General features: G+C 35.0%; 1 long non-coding RNA gene across 1 annotated transcript in view; it reads right to left on the minus strand.

Annotated features, from left to right (window-relative positions):
• The window catches only part of LOC112647282 (uncharacterized), a 168,483-nt gene extending 156,912 nt beyond the window's left edge, over nucleotides 1–11,571 (minus strand). Inside the window, exon 1 of the long non-coding RNA XR_003128222.3 lies at nucleotides 11,521–11,571. This is a non-coding gene — a long non-coding RNA (uncharacterized LOC112647282). The remainder of the gene's footprint in view (nucleotides 1–11,520) is intronic.
• Between the last annotated feature and the right edge of the window lie 2,079 nt (nucleotides 11,572–13,650).

Raw genomic sequence — 13,650 nt, forward strand, 5'->3', positions numbered from 1 at the left:
GATCCTACCTAACTCAGACCAGTCTTAGAGGCCAACTCATAGCTATGCCTAATAGTGGAATCATTTAAGTGGCATTACCCTTCAAGGGAACACAGCCTGAGATCTTGTCTGGCCAGAGGTGGCTATAGAGCCTAGCTAGTGGTCCCATCTGACCAAGAAATACAGCAAGTGGCCTAGCCTGACCAAGAAGACCACATGGCAGCCCCGCTTAAATGTAGAGCCTAGCTAGCTGGCTTACCCAAATGTAGTACCCAGCCAGTGGCAGCCCCTTCACCTAACCTCAGAGCACAGGTAACAACTGATTTGCCAAATACTTCTCCTTCCCCTGCACACATAACTGGCTTAAAGCAGGAACAAAGGTCATCTTCACAAAAGACAGACAAGATTATATCTCCAGTTATGACCTAAGAGTGTGCTCATTCTCCTGTTCTTGTTCTTTCTGAACATTCTACAGAATATCACATTAGTCCACAATGTTGATGATGCCATTTTAATTGGACCCTAGAGGCAAAAACTAGCAAATGTTCTGGATTACTTGTTAAGCCCATATGGGCATTAAGGAATGGGAAATAAACCCTTATTTAGAGGCCTGTCCAGTAAGAGAAAATTTTAGGGGTTTAGTATTCTGGGGCTTACTAGGACATACCATCCAATAAAAAGAATAAAATTTTGCACTCTGACCATCTACCTCATAAAAGAAGCATAACACTTGATAGTTACCTTCAAGAGTTAGCATATTCCATACTTTGGAATACTTTTGCAAACCACTTACCAGATGATTCTAATATATTCGTTTTAATTTGGTCCTAAAGGGGGAAAACAAAGGCATTGTATAGCAAGTCCAGGCTATGAATATGCAGGATTGACACCAGGACAACAGGACATGCAGATCACATGATACTAGGGGTATAAAGTGTTTGCTTGAGTAAAACAAGTCACAATGCCGGTAGAACATCTGGAAAGATTTATTGTGAATGTTGCAAGTCAGAGCACAGACTCCTATGGTTCTGGAGAAAGGATTTATGCTGTTTGCCAGAAAGGACTATAAACCTTTCAAAAAGCCACTCCTAAGGGGAGAAAGCTGGAATGACTTTTGCTGTAATCCATTTGAATCAGAGATATCAGAAGGAACTCAAGTTTAGCTTAATATGGGCAGAAATACATATAGAAATACCTACAGACATGTGTTCATACTCTGATTGGGACATATACATATATACACTTGTTCAGTCAGCCAAGAGAATATAGAACCGACAACACATTAGTGCAACTGACACACCTAGTGTATAGATCTTCTTTTTTTTTTTTTTAACACAATTTTCCAATAAAAGAACCTTGGGCTCCTTGGAGAAAGGGTTGATCCTTGGGCTGGAAGAATTAAATACACAATATACTGGAGTATCTTATTGTATCTGAATAAAATAAAATCTGGGTGCGGAAACCCACGATGATGGGAGTATGTAAAGAGACAGGAGCAACGGAAAGAGCTACTAATAGCCAAGTCTGTCATGATGATTTTTTTTTCAAGATTTTATTCATTTATTCATGAGAGACACAGAGAGGGAGAGACACAGGCAGAGGGGGAAGCAGGCTTCCTGCAAGGAGCCCAGTGTGGGATTCGATCCTTTATCCTGGGATTATACCCTGAGCTGAAGGCAGATGCTCAACTGCTGAGCCACCCAGGCATCCCTGTCATGATGAATTTGAGATAAAGTAATTATAACCCAAAGTTGTATTACATATACATGAGTCTGTGCTGATACAAAGCCATGATTGAGGGGCAGCCCCGGTGGCTCAACAGTTTAGTGCCGCCGTCAGCCCAGGGCCTGATCCTGGAGACCCCGGATCAAGTCCTACATCAGGCTCCTGGCATGGAGCCTGCTTCTCCCTCTGCCTGTGTCTCTGCCTCTCTCTCTGCCTCTCTCTCTCTCTCTCTCTCTCTCTGGGTCTCTCATGAATAAATAAATAAATCTTTAAAAAAAAGCCATGATTGAATAAATAAATAAGGGAGAAGTGGCAAATCTCCCATACAAAAGAATTCAAATAATTTATGTTGATATTTTCCTTCCAAGAGATGAGGTACATCTCCCTACTCCTTACATAAGGAAAGTGCATAGTGTTTTCGTTCCAAAGAATAAAGGATGAAGGAGGGATAACGTGTAAGTTTATAGTAGAGAAACCTGACAAATACTACCTTAGCCAAGTTATCAAGGTTAACATCAACAGAAATAAGTCATATTAATAACATATTTCTTTGATGTGACGTGATGTTCTTTCCTAAAACATAAGTTCTATCTAATCATAAGAAAAATATGTAGAAAATCCCTCTTGAGAGACATTTTATAAAATCCCTGACCAGTAATCCTCAAAACTGTCAAAACCATCAAAAACAAGGAAATCTGAGAAACCACCATGGCCAATATAAGTTTTAGGAAACTTGACAATCAAATGTCAGCTTAATGACAATTAAATTGACAAAAATAATATATCAATACTGTTTCACTAATTATAACAAATCTACAATATTAATGTAAGATTTTAACAATAAGGAAAACTAGATAAAGGGTATATGAGAATTCCCTGAATTATCTTCTCAATTTTTCTGTAAATGTAAAACTTCCCTAAAATAAAGTTTATTTTTTAAAAACAGCAGTGTCTTAAATTCTACTGAGCCCAAGCTGAGATTGAGCATCTGACTATACAATAAACAAGTGTGTAAACAAAATTATTCATCAAGATTCATGTACTGTTGGACCCAACAAGGCATGAGATCAGATGATCCCAGCAGAAATCACCATAAAATGTAAGTAGAGCATTTGCAATTCATGCAAACAACTACAGAGGACATGTGCAAGCTGCCCGAACAAGTGGACAAGACCTCTCTCGATCTTGCACCGACACTTCTCTCTCAGTTCACATATATAAACATATATGGGTTTCCTATGACTTGATTATTATAGAGGAAATGCTGATTGGGTCTGGCAATCATAAAAACGGACTGTGTCTTTTTACAGCTTAACTAAGTAGTGGCTCTAAAAGACAATAGTGGGAAGAAATTCACCTAATGGGAAGAGTTTAGGGCAGTGCATCTTAAGATATACATCTCTGAAAAGAGATGTGGCCTTATTTAAAGATATACACAGACTCACAGAATAAAATGGCTTAGCTGACTGGTCAGTTGACAGAAAGAGAATGTTTGTATTGCATATTAATACCCATCAAAGAGCACTCACTGCAAAAGAGACACTAAAAAAATAAATTAAAAAACACAGTGGACAGAATTACTTTGGTCAGTAGCTGTAATCCATCTTCTATCCTTATCTATCCTGATGATTATAAAAATGTAATCATAAACTGAGAACTTTTGATGCAAAGATGGAGGCTACCTTACACTTCTAACAGCTACTGCTGTTACTAAGTATCAAAACCACACATACAACCAGAAACTTCCTTGAGGAGACCACCATCTATTTCACGGCAGTTCAATTTCCTTGAATCTCCTTGACCATGGAAAGGGAAATTATCCCAACTGGGACTGACATCTATTTCAGGTATGGATTTTCTTTTCTTATGCACAGTGCCTTACTAGACACTACTATCAGAGGTCTCAGACCAAGGGACTCACCTTATTGCACAGAGAATTCAGTGTATGACCAGGAAATCCACTGGTCCCACCTCATACTACTGGACAACATCCCTAAGCTACCAGCCTGATATAGCAGAGAAAGTCTTTCAGAAGTACTGCATGTGGTTTGGAGGTAACAGCCAGTGAGCACTTCCAGAAAATACACAATTGAAGTCAATGGCTATTGTGTGGCATTCCATCATTAATAAGTAAACCTTCATGGGATAAAGGATGTAGGGATAAATTTAGGACTGATACTCTTCACCATCATTTCTACTGAACCATTTAGGAAATCTGTGTGTCTCATCACTAGAACTCTAAATCCCAAGTGAAGTTCTTCCTAGAGAAAGGAATGCTTCCACCAGAGGACACAATTAGTGTCTCAGTAAACTTAAAGCTATAGCTGCTGACTAGACAATTTGGATTCTATGCATCAGTTGACTAGCAGGCAAAGAAAGGTGAATTTTTTTGGCAGATTATAATTGATTTTGATCCTTATGAAGAGATAGGGCTATTCTGTTACAAAACAGGGACATAACAGAGAGCATGACACTTATATTATATGCCATGGTATTTTGTGTTGTTTTTTTTTTTCCATTCCAAGTTTTAAATTAAAATGGGCCAGTACAGACAACACATGGTCATAAGGGGATGGTAGTAGGGCCTCAAATTTTTCAGAGAAGAGGATCTAAATCTCATACTAGGAAAGTCATTTAGACAAGCAAACTGCTTGTCTAAAGTGTGGGCAAAAATTAAAAAGAGAAAGTAAAAAAGGGAGATAATGAGGGTCAGTTAATAGCATGGGACCAACCATGATTAGCAAGAACTGTAATTCACACTACTAACTTCCTCTAGTATTTTCTTTTTCCAAAAATTGTGACCAACCCAAAACCTAAGGAAGTATACCTGAATGGAATGAATCTAATTTGACAAGCAGAGCTCATAGATGCAAATAGGTGACTGTAGTGGACGTCGCTGATAACGCATGAAGATCTCCTTTGCTAATCTATGTACACATAATCTGGCTACAATAAATATTGGATGCTAAAACTTGTAGCTGCCCCTTTCCCTAAATGATAGCCACTGGCCAAATGGGAGTTCTTTTTATATAAAATATTATTCCTACACACCAGGGGAAACCTGCAGTAATTGAATGATAAGCCAGTACAAAAGGCTGCCTTTGTTGCTTCAAATGAACCAATTCTATGGCACAATTTATGCTCGCGTTTCCCAAGAGATCTAGATGAAGCAAAAGCCTGAAACCACTTCTTTACTAGCCACGCTCTCTGTACTATTCTCTTTCCTTCCGAACTTTCTCCTGAGACCACTCTTTCAGTAAGTTGTGTACTTGAAACAGGTCTCAGGTCTGCTTCTAGATAACTCAGTCAAAATCAAACAATTCATAAATAAACAAACAGTAAATTTATTCAGGTAAAAGTTTAGATCATTTCACACAGAAACCCTATTGTCAGTTTGTTTGATTTTCTTTTTCAGTTGCTTTCTAAAATAATAGACACTGACCGACAATTTAGAATACCCATTCAACGGAAATTTGTCATAGTGCTGGACATATATCTCGTTTAATACTCAAATAACCCTATGAAACAAAAGCACTGTTATGATGTTCCTTTTATAGGTGGGGAAACTGAATTTTATAAAAGTTTTAAAAATCTCCCTTCGCGTTCTAACATAACAAGAGAAGGAAGCAGTATCTAAGCTCAAATTTTAGCTCAAAGTGCAAGGTGTATATGGAGTCTAGTCTGAAAAACAATAAATCCATTTATTTCTATAGATGAATGGATTACTTTTTTCAGCTTATTCTCAAATAAAATGTGCAAAACACAATTCATGATGCAGACAAAATAGTTTTAGGTTATATACTTGAAACAGGCTTGTCGAACACGGACCTGTACATGGTCAACCCTTCTGGACACTAAAATCGCTCAATAAGATCTCTGAATTTCTGAAGAGAACAGATTGAAAATGATTATTGTATACCATATCTATTTAACAAAAATGGCCCATTGTTTACCCAAAACTTGTTCACTCTCATCCTTTTTTCCCTGATAATAGATGTACTTCTGGGGAATTAGTCATAATCTGCCTTAACTAGAAATATAATCTCATCCTCATTTACCAATGATTTTTCAAAGGTGGGCTTATAAACCGATATTGATTAATGAGATCTTTAGGAAAGTTTTCTACAGATGATTGTGTATGCCAAATAAAAACACAAAGCTTTATAAAGAGCCCTTTTGTCTTCTTCTCCCAATTCTCTTGCCTAAAACATACATACAATGCCAAAAAGTGCAGCAGGCATCCTACAACTCTGAGGTAGTAAAATCAAAATGCTAAACATGTGTGGAACAGAAATTTAGAAAGAATATGAGGTCCTGATGATGTATTTAAATCAGCCTAAAAGCACCGAATGCCTCCTTCTAGACTTCTTGCTATTTGAGTAATACAAGGCCCTATATCTTTAAACCACTATTTTTTGGTTCAGTGTGTTATTATTTGTATGCATCCATTCCTACCTGATAAAGCATATATTTCCAAATATACAAACTTAGACTATCAAATAGATCACATATTTTATTCTGTGTTTTACAGTGTAATACCTGCAAGCTCCTCCTGATTCAAACAATAAAAATCCTAGCTTTCTATTGTGTTATCATCTTTAGGTTTTCCCAGGGATTCCCAGGATTGCTTAATTTGTCTCATCTGCTGCAGCACACCAAATGCTTTAGAAAATTGTGTAAATTAATAACCAAGAGACAAGTAGATGGAAGCATCAAACAAGCAATAAACAAAATGATAACCCAAACTGCCAAAAACAAAAGAAATGGTGCTCAACCTCTTCTTTCCTGAATTTGGTAATTTTGATTTCTCTAATATGTGATTGATCAATCTTGCAAAATGTTTATATATAAATAAAATTTAGCAATTTTATTATCAATTTAAAGACTTAACTTTTAGGCTTACCTATCTTCTCTCTTTTAGTTTTTCCAAATTATGTTTCTTTTATTATTATTTTTTTTGAGTTTGTACTTTTAACTAACGTCCCCAAATCCCCCCCTCCAAACAACCAATTTTCTATTCTGTTTCTATGAGTTCGATTCATTTGAGGCAGGGGAAGGATTCCACATATAAATGATACCATGCAGCATTTAGATATCTCTGTCTTACTTATTTCACTTTTCACTTTGCATAATGCCTTCAAGGTCCATCCATTTGTTGCAAATGGAAGGATTTCCTCTATCATGGCAAAATAACATTCCATTGTGTATATATACTACATCTTCTTTTTCTATTTATCCATTAATGGACACTTAGCTTGTTTCCATATCTTGTCTATTGTGAGCTAATACTGCACTAAATGTAGGAAGGCAGGTATCTCTTTGTATACTGCTTTCTTTCTTTTTTTTAAGATTTTATTTATTCATGACAGAGCGAGAGAGAGAGAGAGAGAGAGAGAGAGAGAGGAGAGGCAGAGTCACAGGCAGAGGGAGAAGCAGGCTCCATGCAGGGAACCCGAAGTGGGACTCGATCCCAGGTCTCCAGGATCACACCCCAGGCTGAAGGCGGCACGAAACCACTGGGCCACCAGGGCTACCCAGTGTATACTGCTTTCATTTCTTTTGGATATATACTCAGAAGAGGGATTGCTGGATTGCATGGTAGTTCTATTTTTAAGTTTTTGAGGAACCTCTATATTGTTTTCCTTAGTGATTGTACCAGTTTATGTTCCCAACAACAGTGCACAAGTGTCCCCTTTTATCCACATCCTTGACAACACTTACAATCTCTTATCTTTTTGACAATATCCATTCTGACAGCTGTGAGATGATATCTCATTGTGGTTTTGATCTGCATTTTCTTGATGATTGTGATAGTCACCTTTTCATGTGCCAGGTGGCCATTTGTATGACTACTTCAGAAAAATGTCTATTCAGATCTTCTCATTTTTTTTATTTGTTGTTTTGCTATTGGGTTGTTTTAGTTCCTTGTATATTTTTGATGATAACTCTTTACCAGATATATGGTTTGCAAATGTTTTCTCTCATTATGTAGATTGCTTTTTCATTTTGTTCATGATTTACTTTGCTGTGCAAAAGCTTTTTAGTTTGATGTGCCACCTGTTTATTTTTGCTTTTGTTGCTTGTAATTTTGGTGTCAAATCCAAAAATTCACTGCTATGATCAATGCCAAGCTTACCCTCTTATGTTTTCTTCTAGGATTTTTATCGTTTCAGGTCTTATATTTAAGTCTTAAAATGCATTTTGAGTTGATTTCTATATATGGTGTAAAATAGTGGTCCAATTTTGCCAAAACCATTTACTGAAGATGCTGTCCTTTCCCTATTATATATCTTGGTTCCTTTGTCATAAATTAATTGCCATATATGTTTGGGTTTATCTCTGGGATCTATATTCTGTTCCATTGATCTGTGTCTGTTTTTTTTTTTCCCTGTGTCTGTTTTTATACCAGTACCATACTGTTTTGATTACTATGGTTTTGTAATACAGTTTGAAATTGGGAAGCATGATGCTTGCACCTTTTTGTTCTTTCTTGAAATTGCTTTGGCTATTTGGGGTTGTCATGGTTCCACATAAATTTTAGAATTGTTGTTTTTTTTTTTTTCTGTTACTGTTAAATACTCCATTGGAGTTTTAAAAGGGACTACATTGAGTTTGTAGATTGCTTAGGATATTATGAACATTTTATGAATAGTAATTCTTCTAATCTATGAGCACAGAATATCATTTCATTTATTTGAGTCTTCTTCAACTTTTTCCATCAATGTCTTATTAATATGCTTATTTCTTTACTCCACTCATGTTCATTTAAGTTTCTTTCTATTGCTTCTAAAGTTAGGAATTCACATTATTCATCTTAAACCCTTATTTTCTAATATAAACATTAAAAATAAAAATTTTAATGAAACACTGATTTATTTCCATTCTATGAATTTTTATATGTTGTATTTTCATTATCATTCCACTCTAAATATTTTATACTTTCATTATTGAGGTCTTCTTTGACCCATAATTTGCAAATGCTTTACTTTCTAAATATTTAGTAATTTTATCTTTTTTTTTACCATTTATATAACATATCATTTTTCTAGATAGTATTAAAGATTTTCTTCTTACTTTTGGTATCCAATAGTTTGCAATGTGTTTAGGTATGGTTTATTTGTATCCATTCTACTTCAGCCTGTGAGTTCATATTTGTCATCATATTTGGGACATTTTTGTCAGTATTTATTTTATTTTTAAAAGATTTATTCTCATTTGTCAAGCTCTCTCCTTTAACTTCTGAAACCAGAAAGACTTGCCAAGAATAGATATATCTCAAGCTATACAAATTAAAAATGTATATAAAATTGTATATAAACACAAATCTCAACCAGCTTTTCCTTTTAATAATTGGTTGTCTAATTTTGTTTTTTTTTTATAATTTTGGTGACTCTCTAGTACTTTCAAATACTTTTTAATTTTGCATCCAGAAATTATAATTAACATCTCTGAGAGGGTTAGTCCAATATAGCCTAGAAACATAAACTAGTTACTTCAAAAGTATTGCGAAATAAAGACATTACTAGACTAATGAAAGGTGAGAGAATATGATACCAGTAGATCTCCATTAAAAGTAATTCTAGAGGCACCTAGGTGACTCCATCAGTTAAGCATCGACTCTTGATTTCAGCTAAGGTCATGATCTGAGGGTTGTGAGATTGAGCCCCATGTAGCCTCCACACTGGGTGTGGATCCTACTTAAGATTCTCACTCTTCCTCCCTCTGCACCCCCACCAGCCCTCTCTCTGTCTAAAAATAATAAATAAATAAATAAATAAATTAATTAATTAAATGCAATATTGAAGTGTATTCTCAGAAAGGAAGAAAACTACCAGAGACAGAAAATACAGAAATGTTGGAACGAATGAAGAACTGTAAAAAGGAGAAATATCAATATGTAAAAATTAAATAATAGTGTAAAACAAATAACAAGTTCTAGAGATCATAAAATATGTGTAAAATTAAAATGTATATATAGCAATAACACAACAGAGAAGATGAAACTAAACGAGTTAGTATTCCAAAGTCCTAAAGCTGTATAGAGTATCTTAAAAAATCTAACTGGTAAGCATATTTAGAAGTACTAATAAATCAACAATGCATGTAGTGATACTTAACACAACTAATAAAGCAAAATTTAAAGGATTTATATCTAACAGGCTAATGGAGAAAAATTAAAAGAATTTTTAAGTTATTTTATTTATCCAAAAGAAACAAAAATGAGTAAATTAACATACACTCAGTGGGACTATAGAAATCAATCAGTATTATGCTAAATAAAACCCAACTCTAACAATAATTATTTTGAGTGTCAGTGAATCAAATATTTAAGATGTGTCACTTCAAACTCCTGAAAAATGCAAAAGACAACAAAGAAATAGCCAATCATATGCTGTTTATGATTCCTCTTCCATTTAAGACACAGAAGCTTTAGAGTAGAGTGACAAGAAGATAAACAATCATATACTGTTTTAAAATCTGACTTTTTCTATATTAGAATCTGGAAAAAGTAGACATTAAGGCAAAAAAATATTACTGAAAAAGAAGAGGAAGATTTCAAAATCTTAAAGGTTTTAAGCCACCAGAAAATTACAACACTCAATGAGCATGCACCCAAATAAAATGGCTTCAAGCAATATGCAGGACAACAGAACTAAAAGGAAAAATTAACAGAAAAATTAACAGATTCAGGGATGACTAGGTAGCTCAGCGGTTAAGCATCTGCCTTTGGCTCAGGGTGTGATCCCAGGTTCCGGGATCGAGTCCCACATTGGGCTCCCTGCATGGAGCCTGCTTCTCTCTCTCCCTATGTCTCTGCATCTCTCTCTGTGTGTCTCTCATGAATAAATAAATAAAATCTTTTTTAAAGAAAAGAAAGAAAATAAAAATTAACAGATTCATAATCAGAATGGTATATCTAGCAAATTCCTTTCAGTAACTGACAGAAAAAGCAGACCACAAATATAATATAGAAATTCTGCTCAAAATTAATCAACCTAATTTAACTGACCTATATAGAACAATATAACTAATAATAATAGAATAAATATTATCTTCAAGTGCCTTTGGAGCACTCACCCAAATAGACTGAAAATTAGGCTCTAAGTCATATCTCAAAACATTTTCAGGGAATGAAATTATATGAAATGTATAATATAGACATAGTGAAATTAAGCTAGACATCAAGAATAACAACAAAATAGTTAATTATGAAATTATCAGATATTTAGAAATTAAACTTTATAAGTTAAAATGGAAATGAAAAAGATATTTCAATTGTGTAATAATAGAAATTCAACATATCAAAATGTCATGTAGTTGTGATTAGAAAGAAATCAATAGCCTTGAGTGCTTATATTAGGAAGAAGAAAGCCTAAAAATCAATGAGCTCATTAACCATCTTATAAGTTAGAAAAATAAATACAATTAAATCCAAAGAAAGTGGAAAGATGAAAATTATAACATTATAAATTAACAAATTAGAAAACAAACTATTTTAAAAGTTGATAAATCCATGTTGGAAGATAGTTATTTATGAGTCTCTTGTGGCTTATTTAGTTGGTTATCTCAAGAAATACAAGTGAGGAAGTTGGGAGAGTGAGACAGAGAAAGAATAAAGACAAAAGTAAGAATGTATAATTGGGGTGGAGGTTGTTTTGTAACAATAGAGGCTTTCTTTTGCTGCTAACTCCTAAGAAACATATAAAACATTGGTAAATATTGCACACTTTAAATACAGAACTCCAGATTATTTATAAAACAGTTCTTAATATCCATTTGTTAAGGAATGTTCCCAGTGCCCTAACTAGTCTTTACCTTTGAAGTGTATTTATGTGGAGATGGAGTTCCTAGAGCATTAGGTTAGGTTCTGGGGCAGAATTTGGAAAGATTCCCAGTGTGTGCTCATAATGAGATGCTGGCACACATTTGACCCAGGCAGCGGGACAATGTGCACTGGGTTTATACTTATTGCAAAGTATTCTCTTGCTCTAGGCCTCACTCAAAACTAAGTATTCCGAGTCACCCAATTAATGAGTAGCAGCAGTATTTCAAGTATGTTACATGCTGCCTCACAAATTAGAAGAAGCACCCATGCCTCAGTTCATCTTTCTAAGTGGTATAAAATAAAAGTCCTTCACCAAAGGGATCTAACCTCTACTTCCACCCATATGCTCAGTGTTTGAGAAGTAGCTCAGATCTGAAACTGAGTGAGTAGTAATAATTTTCATTTGGAGAGCTAACCTCAGTCTTTCTCACTAGCTATCTTTTTTTAAGTTGCAAATGTCAATACCTTATTCAGCAGCCTTACTACCAAAAAAAGAGCATGATCTATTAACCATCAACACAGATCCCTGTGGGATAAGTACCTAGAGGTCACTCTGGCAAAGCTCTCAGCTCATTCGATTACATTTTTTCATAGAAAAACTTTGAGAAATAATGTAAGAACATGCCTCTCAGCAAGAGCAGAAGAGCTGGGTTTTTCATCCAGTCCTTTAATCATGTCATATGTATACTCTCAAGGAGTGTTAATTATCCTGATATTTCAAACTGTTATTTGTGCAAAGTAACTTCCAAGTCTTCAGTAAAAACAAACAAACCAACCAACAAAAACTTTTAAGCAAAGAGTTGTAAGTACTATCAGAAATGGTATGGAGCTCATTGACAGGATATACATGTGGCACCAGTATTTGCTCCACTGCATCCCCTACCTTAACTCCCTAAAGTATGGAGATATAACTTGAGTTATAAAGCTATAGACAAAAGTCATCTTCCCCTTTAAACATTTATTTAGATTCCAAAGTGTAAAGACCCCGGAATCCTTCTCATTCTATTTCCGAAGAGACCTTTAGAAGAAGAGGAGGGATGGATGCTTCTTTCATTTCTATAAATGCCAAATTTATTTTTTGTGATCCTCACCTATAGTAGAACCTGTTACATACAAGATGATATACGCTTCTTCTCACATCACCACAAAGATAAGTACTAGGGCAAAGAAAAGTCTCAGTAGTTATTACTGAATATAATAACAATCTAAACTGTTCTAGAATCTTCACGTTGGCACTCAGGATACTCTTAATGAATAGAAACATTAAAGACTTAAACTCCCTTTTCCTGCCTGTTTGTCTACTGTCAAAAGAATCCAAAATGACAAAGCAGCAGCCATAATCCTAAAGGATTAGTAGATTCTTATCGTGTTCTCTAATAGAAGCATACTTCCCCTTCCTCCTTGCCGCAAAGCCACCAACCACTCCTCACACTATAGGAGTTAATTTCTTTATTCCACCAGTTGCTAAAAGTTTTGCACATAAAAATAAATTCCCAAATGGGTCATGGTAATTTGTGATTAGAGGAGCAAATCTTATTTCTATACAATAGTTCCCAGACCAGTGCATCCAAGTTATCAGCAATATAGTGCACAAAATGGCCATTGGTTCAAATTATATATTTTATCTAGAAATATAGCAGCCTGAATTCACAAAATGTCATATTCAATTTTGAGCATTAGGTAAGCATTAACATGACATTACTATGTGTTCCCATTCAGATCATAGGCATGATTTTTAGCACTTTTTCTTCTAGCCATAGGATATGAAAGTCTGTATAATTCTCCCTTGGAATCCTTCTACATTTCACCATTTTCCATGAGTATATAGCTGAAATATGCCTGTCATTTTCTTCTTTCACTACATTTCTTCTTTTATTGTACTGAATAGAAATATCCAAATGTACATTAGTTTTAATTGCCAAGGCCATCATATCTCTCCTAGAATATCATAAACCAGTGTTTCCTGGAGTAGTCTGAAGAATCTAAGGGCAATCGCAACCCCTTAACATAAACTGGTTTAGAAATGAGGCCTAAGCCAATTAGAAGATATCCTAGCCATGGAAATAGATATGTGAATAGTCTGAGATTTCTGGGAAGGGCTCACACTCTCAGGCTTCCTG

This window comes from Canis lupus, chromosome 32 (assembly GCF_003254725.2).
Source record: "Canis lupus dingo isolate Sandy chromosome 32, ASM325472v2, whole genome shotgun sequence".
Classification (NCBI taxonomy): Eukaryota; Metazoa; Chordata; class Mammalia; order Carnivora; family Canidae; genus Canis; species Canis lupus.